This window comes from Eutrema salsugineum, unplaced genomic scaffold, assembly GCF_000478725.1.
Source record: "Eutrema salsugineum unplaced genomic scaffold, Eutsalg1_0 scaffold_12, whole genome shotgun sequence".
In the NCBI taxonomy this organism is placed as follows: domain Eukaryota; kingdom Viridiplantae; phylum Streptophyta; class Magnoliopsida; order Brassicales; family Brassicaceae; genus Eutrema; species Eutrema salsugineum.
This window is the reverse complement of record NW_006256895.1, coordinates 1199493-1209170: the sequence shown is the minus strand read 5'-3', so window position 1 is coordinate 1209170 and position 9678 is coordinate 1199493. Positions and strand designations below refer to the sequence as shown.

Genomic DNA, 9678 nt, shown 5'->3' with positions numbered 1-9678 from the left:
AAGACCAAATAAACTCTGAAGTTTAGAAGACCCTTGAGAGTTCCACACGCATAGAATGACTCGTGAGGTCCTTTGGTCGAAATCTTCATAGACTATAAGAGATGGATCCAATTTATCTCATTAAAAACCTATATTTGGAAAACCCATTGGAACAAAACTAAAGACAAGGAAAAATAGTGCACATGGATCACAAGTCCATTTAATGATTTTCTTGGACTTGTTTCACAACTAGAGTAGTTGTAAACATTTCTAACTCATCCACTGGTACAAGCTCTGCTTTAGGGTTTAGTACCACCTGGATCAAACAATGCCAGATCCTCTAACTCATCCACTGGTACAATCTCTGCTTTAGGTCTTAGTGCAAGCGCCATTTTCTTAATGCTGGCCATGATCATATTAACCTGGTTTTAGATCTAAGAATTCATATATGAATACTAATTTATGAATTACGCACTATCCAACAATTTTTTTTTTGGATATAACACAAAAAACTGTACAAGTCAAAATATATTAATATAGAATGGGGTTTGTAATCTTCACCTTCTCCTCTGTTGCCCAACAAAATTTTGGTTATTTATGTTATGTGTTTCCACAGTTCCAGCATTTAGCAGGTTAACTAGGATCTTCTATTCCGTAACTCCGATATGCATTTGCTTGTTTTTCACATTAAAAGCAGAGTTCCTCTATGTCTCTCTATATCTATAATGCAATTGCAAACATGTTGCTCTAGTTCTGTTTATTAGTTGATAATAACTTTTCGGATTTAGAACCCAAATTTGACGCTTAGAAAACAAATGAAAAGCAAGAAAATAAGCAACACACAAGATTATAGTGGTCGCTATGATCAAAACTGATAATTTTTACAACAACCGAAATTTTAGAAAAAAAGAAAAAAAAATCTAGAAAAATACTGAAAATAGCCTTAATACACACCCGTAATCCCTAACTAACGTATGACCCGATAGTCTTCACCATATTAGCAATATATGAGGCAGAAAATTTGAGTTATAAGATTAGCAGATGATATTTTCCTAATATGATATTTTTTCTAATATGATAGTTTCACTAATCATTTTTTCAACTAATTATATGTATACAAGGTATATATATATATAATATGTATAATAGTACAATATTTTTTTTGTCTACATCAACACAAAAAATTAACCTGGATGATATATTTATTAAGCCATATAAAGTAATTTCATTTCATCTTGGATTATTTAATTAATCATTTTTACTGTTTAATAAATACTACATATATGAAATAATAATAAATAAAGCAATTTAGTAAAATAAACAATATAAAAGAATCACAATATAAGCAAAAGATAAACAAAAAATAAGCAAAAAATATGAAAAAAGTAATAGAAAAATATAATTGATAGTATATGCCATACTAGTGTACATGTTATATTAAATATAAAATGACATTTTTATATAACTTTTGTGCATTAGTCGTATATCATTTTTGGAAAACGAAAGCTGGAAGAAAGTTAGACATGAAAGTGAGATCAGAGACCCAAATTTATCTACTAATAATGAGTTTTTTTGGTGAATATGATGATGATAATGCATTTTCATATGTTATTATGAACTCAGATTCTGAGAATTCCGACAATGAGCATCAAGGAGTATAGTTAGTTCCTATACTTAGGGAGAACTTCATATTTATGCCTGGGGAAGAGGAAGACGTTTGTCCAATTTTGTTTAGGACAATTTGAGTGGAACATTCCATTGGCGAATATGCCATGTGGACATGCATTCCACTTACATTGTCTTAGTCAGTGGCGTGCAAATACTTATCCAAATTGTAGAAGAAGGTTAGATTACACTACAAGAAAACAACATTTTAGCGACTGTATTTTGCGACTACCTTAACAGTCGCAAACTGTCCCGACTAATTAGCGACTAATTTGTAACTATTTTATGACCAAAAACAAATAGTCGTAAACTAGTCGCTAATTTGCGACAAATACAGACAATCGCAATATAGTCGCAGATTAACGATTATATTGCGACTAACTTGTAGTCGCAAAATTATAGTCGTAAAAAAATCTGAAATTTGCGATTACTTCGCGATTATTGCAGGGAATCACAAAAATTAAAACACGTGTATTATGTTTTGTGGTTGGTTGTATTTATTTTTTGCGACTAACAGTTAGAAGTCGCAAATTAGTCGCATTGTTAATTGTTAATGTTCTTTCATCAAAAAGATATTAAAATTATGAATCCTTTATTTTATATTATAATTAACTAATTACATGTACATGTGTAAATATGTATACTTCTGATTTTATAATACTATGTAATTTTTATATCTTTATAATATAATTAGCATGCATGTTTGTATCAAAAAATAAGATGTCATAAGTTTTGCATTTTTTATTATTGCAGAGTATATAGTTATACATAAATTTCATTATGTCCAATGCATGAATTATTATAACAGGTTAGTGGTTACGATTCTTGTTTCCTATTTGCGATTTCTTTTTGCAACTAATTTGCTACGGTTTCAAATTTTTATGAAATATCAAGCGGCAAGAGATCCCTCCATTTTTTCATTTGCGACCATATTTGCGACTCTTGTACGACCACGACCTTTTTATTATACCTAAACCCCTTTCTTTCCCACTTTCGATTCCTCTTTCTAGTTTTTTGTCCCTTAGACGTTTGTTTCCTCTCTATTTAGCTGAAATCATAATCTCTCTCAAATCCTCTAAAATTACTCGATTCTAAACCCAATATCTCTCAAATCGATCATCTTCCTTCCTTCTCCTCTAAATTCTCTTTCCAATTCCTCCACTTTCACATCTGTTTTGCTGAGAATGCTTCCCAAATCGATTGAAACCCTAAATTTCTGTTCTAAGCTCTTTTTCGATCTAATCCCAAATTCAAAACCCTAATCTCTGTGAGAAACACTAATCTCTGTGAGAAACACTAATCTCTGAGTGCTGGCCGTGTAAGGAAGAAAGGAGGAGGAGGTGCGTCCGTCGCAACGAAGAGGACATGCGGCGGTTCTCCTTCCGTCATCAGAACTCCATCGCCTCTACAACGTGGTATGAATCTCAGAATTCTTAATGCTGTTTTGCTGGGTGTTTAGGCGTTTTAGAGAAGAATTGGTTTATCTTTGCTTAGTTTACCTTGTCTTAGTAGCTATTCTCTCGACCGAGATCGAGGAAGTGTCGTAACGCCAAGTGCAAAGGGTTGAAGAAGGCTATGGAGTTTGATTTGCAGCTGCAGACGGAGAAAACCAATCGGGATCAGCTAAGGAGATTGATTGGTTACTTTGGAAAGGAGGCAGCAAGAACAATCCTGGTTACGAGTGTTTGAGAGCTGAGCTGAGGAGGATGGCTCCACCTAATGGTCGAGCTGTGTTGGGGGGAGAAGCCGGCGTCATAAAAAGTAAGTCAGAATTCTCATCTTCATTTTGAATTTGGACTTTAGGCTTTTCTGAGCTCAAAGTGCTGTAGTATGTCTGTTCTTGCATTGCTTGTGAAGCTTGGCTACAATGATTAGCTGGAACTTGGTTAGTAGTGGAATTGTAGGTGTATAAAAAATCCAATTAATCGTGTTACTAGTTGAACATTTCTGTTTATGTAATCCTCATTGGCTGTGGATTTTAGTCAAATCTATATCACCATACCGTTTTAATGGTTGCAAGAGTTAATGCACATGCAGCCATGACCATGGAACATGTGCATCACATTATCATATACCAGTTGTTTCTCTTTCTTTGTTATGATTTATGCTTCTAACTGCTTGCTTGCTTTGTTTCTGTGTTTGTAGTTCTTGGTCCTCACGTGCACTTATCAGGGTTGAAGTTTTATCAACAAATCCAACAAGAAATTGTAAGTTTATCTGTTTATGTTAGTATTCAATCAGTAAAACTTTAAGTCTTGGGAAGAAGAATTTTAACTCTTTCATTGACTTTTTTTGTTATCATTTAAGGAAGAAGAATGTGGTCTTGGTGAAGTTTTATGTCTCTCAAACCATAGGTCTCTCATCTCTTTTAACCTCATTTTGAACTTATCTCCAATGGTTGTATATGGTAACCATTGAAGTTTCTTAGTTTTGTGAACAATGTATTACCTTTGTAAATTATTTGTTTCATATGCTTTTAAAATTCGTAATGAATGTATTTACAATTTAGTTCAATTATTAACAATTGAATTCAAATTACCAAATTAGCATTATCAATAGCAATACAAAATTCTAATTCTATTGATAATAATAGTCGCAATGCAATCGTCATTTAGTCGTCAATCGTAAGGAAGTCACAAAACAGTCGCTATTCAATCATCGTAAAATACTCGTTTGATTTAGCGACTGATTCGCTACTACACTTTGACAACTTCACTACGGCTATGAAACAGTGGCAAAATAGTCGTATAAAGAGTTGTAATTCAGTCGGTAAAGTTACGACTAAATTACGACTGTTATACGTCGACAAAAGGTATGCACAAATTAGTAGTATAACAGTCGTAATTTGGCGACTGATTTACGACTCCTTGATTTTGGGACACAGTATTACCGACCAATTGGTTCAGTCGTTAATCAGTCGTAAATATAAGATTAGCGACTGATTTGCGACTGTTTTTGATGTCGCTAAAACGTTGTTTTCTTGTAGTGTTAGTACTGGTGTTGTACAAATTTAAATGGGTCTATGTACTTTTGATATTTATGAATAAAATGATTCATTTCAATCTTTCGATATGTCTAAGCCTGTTTTTGTTTTTGTTTTTTTTGTTTTTGTTTATTTTTTGGGCTATCAATCAAGACAGTAGATAAACCTACATAATTTCCGAAATAATAGGAATCTTTTGGAGATAATGTCAATGTAAATTTACATATCAACAACAAGAAAAAAAAATATATAAGGTTTTCCAAAAGAGAAGGCTACTCCATTCCCCTTGGTGTATGCTCCAGTACGAGTACGAGCATCTCAATAACATATCTGAATAACATAAGGTTTGTCATTTTAATACAATATTCTATATAATGTTTTGCATTTGATTCAAAGTGATAACTGATAAGTGAATAAGTGATACTAAGAAAAAACATAATTCATCGCTCAAATCACCAAGAAGAAGATTGAGTTCTGATTTCTGATTATTAGTTGATAATAATTTTTAGGATTTAGATCCCAAATTTGACTCTTAAAAAAATTAAAAGCAAGAAAATTAGCGACACACAAGATTATAGTGGTCGGCTGGTCGCTATGATCAAAACTGAGATTTTTTTTTTCTCTCATTTTTACAACAACCAAAATTTTAGAAAAAAAAATCTAGAAAAATACTGAAAATAGCCTTAATACACACCTTTAATCCTTAACTAATGTATGACCCGATAGTCTTCACCATATTAGCAATATATGAGGTAGGAAATTAGAGTATATAAGATTACGGATGATATTTCTTCTAATATGATAGTTTCACTAATCATTCTTTGAAGTAATTATATGTATACAATATATATAATATGTATAATAATACAATTTTCTTTGTCTACATAAAAAAATGGATGATTTATTTATTAAGCCATATAAAGTAATTTCATTTCATTTTGTATTATTCAATTAATTATTTTTATTATTATTATATAAATACTAAATATATGAAATAATAATAAATAAAGCAATTTGGTAAAAATAAAATATAAAATAATCACAATATAAACAAAAAAATAAGCAAAAAATATGAAAAAGATATAGAAAAATATAATTAATAGTATATGCCATATTAGTGTACATGTCATATCAAATATAAAATGACATTTTTATATAACTTTTGTGCATTTGGTCATATATCTTTTTTGGAAAACAAAAGCTGGAAGAAAGTTACACATGGCAGTGAGATTAGAGACCCAATTTTGTCTAATGGTAATGATGTTTTGGGTGAATATGATGATGATGATAATGCATCTTCATATGTTATTATGAACTCAGATTCTGAAAATTCCGACAATGAGCATCAAGGAGTATAATTAGCTCCTATACTTAGGAAACATTTGGTATTTATGCATGGGGAAGAGGAAGACGTTTGTCCAATTTGTTTAGGACAATTTGAGTGGAACATTTCATTGGTGAATATGCTATGTGGACATGCATTCCACTTACATTGTCTTAGTCAGTGGCGTGCAAATACCTGTCCAAATTGTAGAAGAACGTTATGTTAGTATTGGTTTTGTACAAATTTTAATGGATCTATAAACTTTTGATATTTATGAATAAAAGGATTCATGTCAGCCTTTCGATATGTCTAATCCTGTTTTTGTTTTTTTTTTGTTTGCTTTTTTGGCTATCAATCAAGATAATAGATATCAATGAAACAAACTACACAATTTCCAAAACAAAGGGTCTTTGCGAGACTATGTCAATGTAAATTTACATATCAACAACAGGAAAAAAATGTATTTCAGTGAAGTTTCAAACATATGGTCTGTACATATATAAAATTCATCAATCATCAAACATATGGTTTTTCAAAAGAGAAGGCTACTCCATTCTCCATGTTGTAAGCTCCATACGAGCATCTCAATAACATATCTGAATAACATAAGGTTTGTCATTTTAATACAATATACCAAATTTTTATATAATGGTTTGCATTTAATTCAAAGTGATAAGTGAATACATGATACGAAGAAAAAACATAATTCATAGCTCAAATCGCCAAGAAGAAGATTGATTACTATGGTAGATGCAACAACAATCTCCATATCTTGGAGACTTTGGAACACATTCTCATGCAATGTACCATTCTTCTTATCTATATACCCTTTAAAATACTCAATGAAGCATTCATAAATTTCGGACCATTTTATCTCACAATACAGTAAAAATTCTATAAATTAATACTTGATAATTAATAATTAATACTTGATAATTAATAATTAATATAAAATAATAAAATTTACCGGTTCAAGTCGGGCCAGTATGAATTTCGATAAGATTATATGATAATAGTTTTTTTGAAACTGTTATGTAAATATATGATCCCAACAAAAATATAAATTAATAATAATATAAATTTAAACAAAAATATGCAATATAACTAATATATGACTAATATGTTTGTTTTTACTTAAAGTGAAAATCTCATTGGAGCTCATCTGTTTTCTTATTATATGAGTAGTTCTTATTATTGTTTTACGATATGCTTTGATGTTATAATTGATTTTCTTATCCGTAAATGTTTACAAATGTATTATAGTATTGTCTTCAATTTCAATCATCACTAATAAAGATAGTAGTCACCTTTTTCAATAAACTTTGAACTTATGAACATGTATATTTTTACATGGAAAATCCAATATGATATTAAGAACTATTCTATTGCGAGAAATATGATTAATAATCATAATTTTCATTAAGAAATGTTTAAATTCTTAAATATAACATTATTCAAAAGAAATATTTAGAAGATTATAGGCGAAAACCAAATTTTCTCTATAAATTAATAATTGTTAATTTATAGATAAATTAATATCACGATAAATTTATAAAATATCATGGTCTCGACATTATTAATTTATAGAGGTTTAGGGACAGTGTGATTTAAGTCTGGGAGATGATTTCATCCCTTACTAACCACATTTTTTTTCATGAGTCTCTATATTCTGCATTTTTTTGTTTTTTCTTTATTTTTTTTTCAATTTTTCAAGTCTTTTCAAAAGTAGAAATACGTTGATGGAATGATGATAGAAATCCATGAAAATAACCGACCACTGTGCTTCTACACTATCTCCTAGTAACATGCTCTTTCATAATATGGTTATAGACTAGGCGAAAATATTTGTGATGCAAAAAAAACAAAACATACATTTACGATTTCTTATCATTTTTACCACTCTTTGCTGATCCTGAATGGCTATTTCATCTTTCGTTAGTTCCTCACCTTACCTTTCTCTTTCTGATTCCATGTACTCTTGTTTTCTATTGTCTTATATGCAGATATGTGCAAAAACGTCAGTGAGAAAATGAACTCACAGTTTTCAGTCACTAAAGATGAAGACTGTACTTTATTGGTGGAGGAGATTTCCAAGAGCCTTACTTAACCCTGGAAACTCAAAAACATGGTATATATTCGTGTCCTTAGACTTTTTCTCTATAAAAAATGTATTTCCCCCTAAAAATAAAATCGATAAAAAGAAGAGAAAAGGAAATAAAAGCCTAGACAACTCGTAAGGATAGTTCATGAGTTTCCTAGGAGTCTATATATGCATTCACATTGGAGAAGTTGAAGTTTTTCTTATTGATTCCCAAAAAAAAAAAAAAACTAAGTCTAGGGAGTTACGAACAAGATATCAAGAAATAAGGAATGTGTTACAACTATTTAGCAAGAAGAAGTGACTGGAAGCTATAGATATAAACAGGCCATTATGTTTTGCAATGTTGCATAATATCTTGCATTATCTAAAGCTCAAGGTAACCCTAAACACTTTAACTCCACCACTTAAATAGACATTTTCTATACAAAACGAGGTCTACCCTGGATGAAAATTTTAATGAGAGCTCACGGAAATGCTTAATGAGTGTAGAGAGCTAGTTGAACAGAATCAAGATCTAGGTTGTTTAGATTTTGCATGACGGAACCATGGATTAGTGTCATATTTGTTTTGGTGGAAATTTTCTATGCTAGGTTGTGGTAGATGTAGTTTGATGGAAGGATGGTCTCTGAGATTTTGAGTTCCCTATGATTTTTGCTAGACTTTTCCAAGCTTGGAGTTTGTTTTGTTTGAGGACAAACAAAGATTTAAGTCTTGGGAGTTGATAACAACGTATTTTTGCCTATTTTCATTTATGATTTCTTATGCAATATCAAATATTTTATTTAGTTTAAGTGCTTTATTATGTTTTTCTTATATTTGTAGTTTCAAGACTCTTTTCAGGTTACTTAGGAAAAAACAATGGAATGCTTAGAAAAAAACAATGCAAATTGGAGAAAACCCAGATTTTCAGCTCAACGTCAAACTGTCAGAAGTCCACTCTCAAGTGAAGACATTTTTCAATGTCTGATCCAGCTTGAATTTTGAAACATTCAAGAGGGACCTGCTAAATTTCCATTGCACTCTACTTGAGGACAATCCAACGGTTCACCCAAAATATACATGACGATCAAGATGTCATGTTAAATATCCTGATCTTTATCCGAGCCACGGAAAACATAAGCATGGCCGCGTCCCTGAGAATGCAGCCGTGGAGAATTCATCCTTGGCCACTCCTAGAGAATCCTGACCCGCGGCCAACCTTATTCCGACCTGGGAACCCAACTTCAAGCCCATTTTGCTTTCTATTCAATGAAAACTGTAAGGACAACCTAAGAAGACTTGAAGCACTATAAATATATATTTTCAGGAACCCTAGACAATGTGCCTTCAATTATTTAATTGAGTCACCAAACTGTTTCTTCTTTGTTCTTAGTTCTTAGTTTAGAGAGATATAGATCTCTCTTTCTTGAACGCTTTTTATTTTTTTCTATCTATTCACTTATGTATTCATCTATTATGTTTTTGATTTATTTAATTATATCTGATTAGATTAGTGCTTGGGTTTAAGAGATCCATCAAAGGAGATTTAATTTTCAATTAGGATTGTTTGTTTTTTTAGCCAAATTATAGGTCTCATTTCTTCTAAGCTTGTTCATACTGCATGAAGTTAGAGTCATGAACTAGCAA

The 9678-nt window shown here is 31.1% G+C and overlaps 1 long non-coding RNA gene across 1 annotated transcript; it reads left to right on the top strand.

Moving 5' to 3' along the window:
• The first annotated feature begins 2649 nt into the window (after positions 1–2649).
• Positions 2650–4245, top strand: LOC18025669. The gene is made up of 4 exons (XR_002900915.1): positions 2650–3059; positions 3154–3405; positions 3790–3851; positions 3952–4245. It is a non-coding gene; the product is annotated as an uncharacterized LOC18025669 (long non-coding RNA).
• Positions 4246–9678: the final 5433 nt, after the last annotated feature.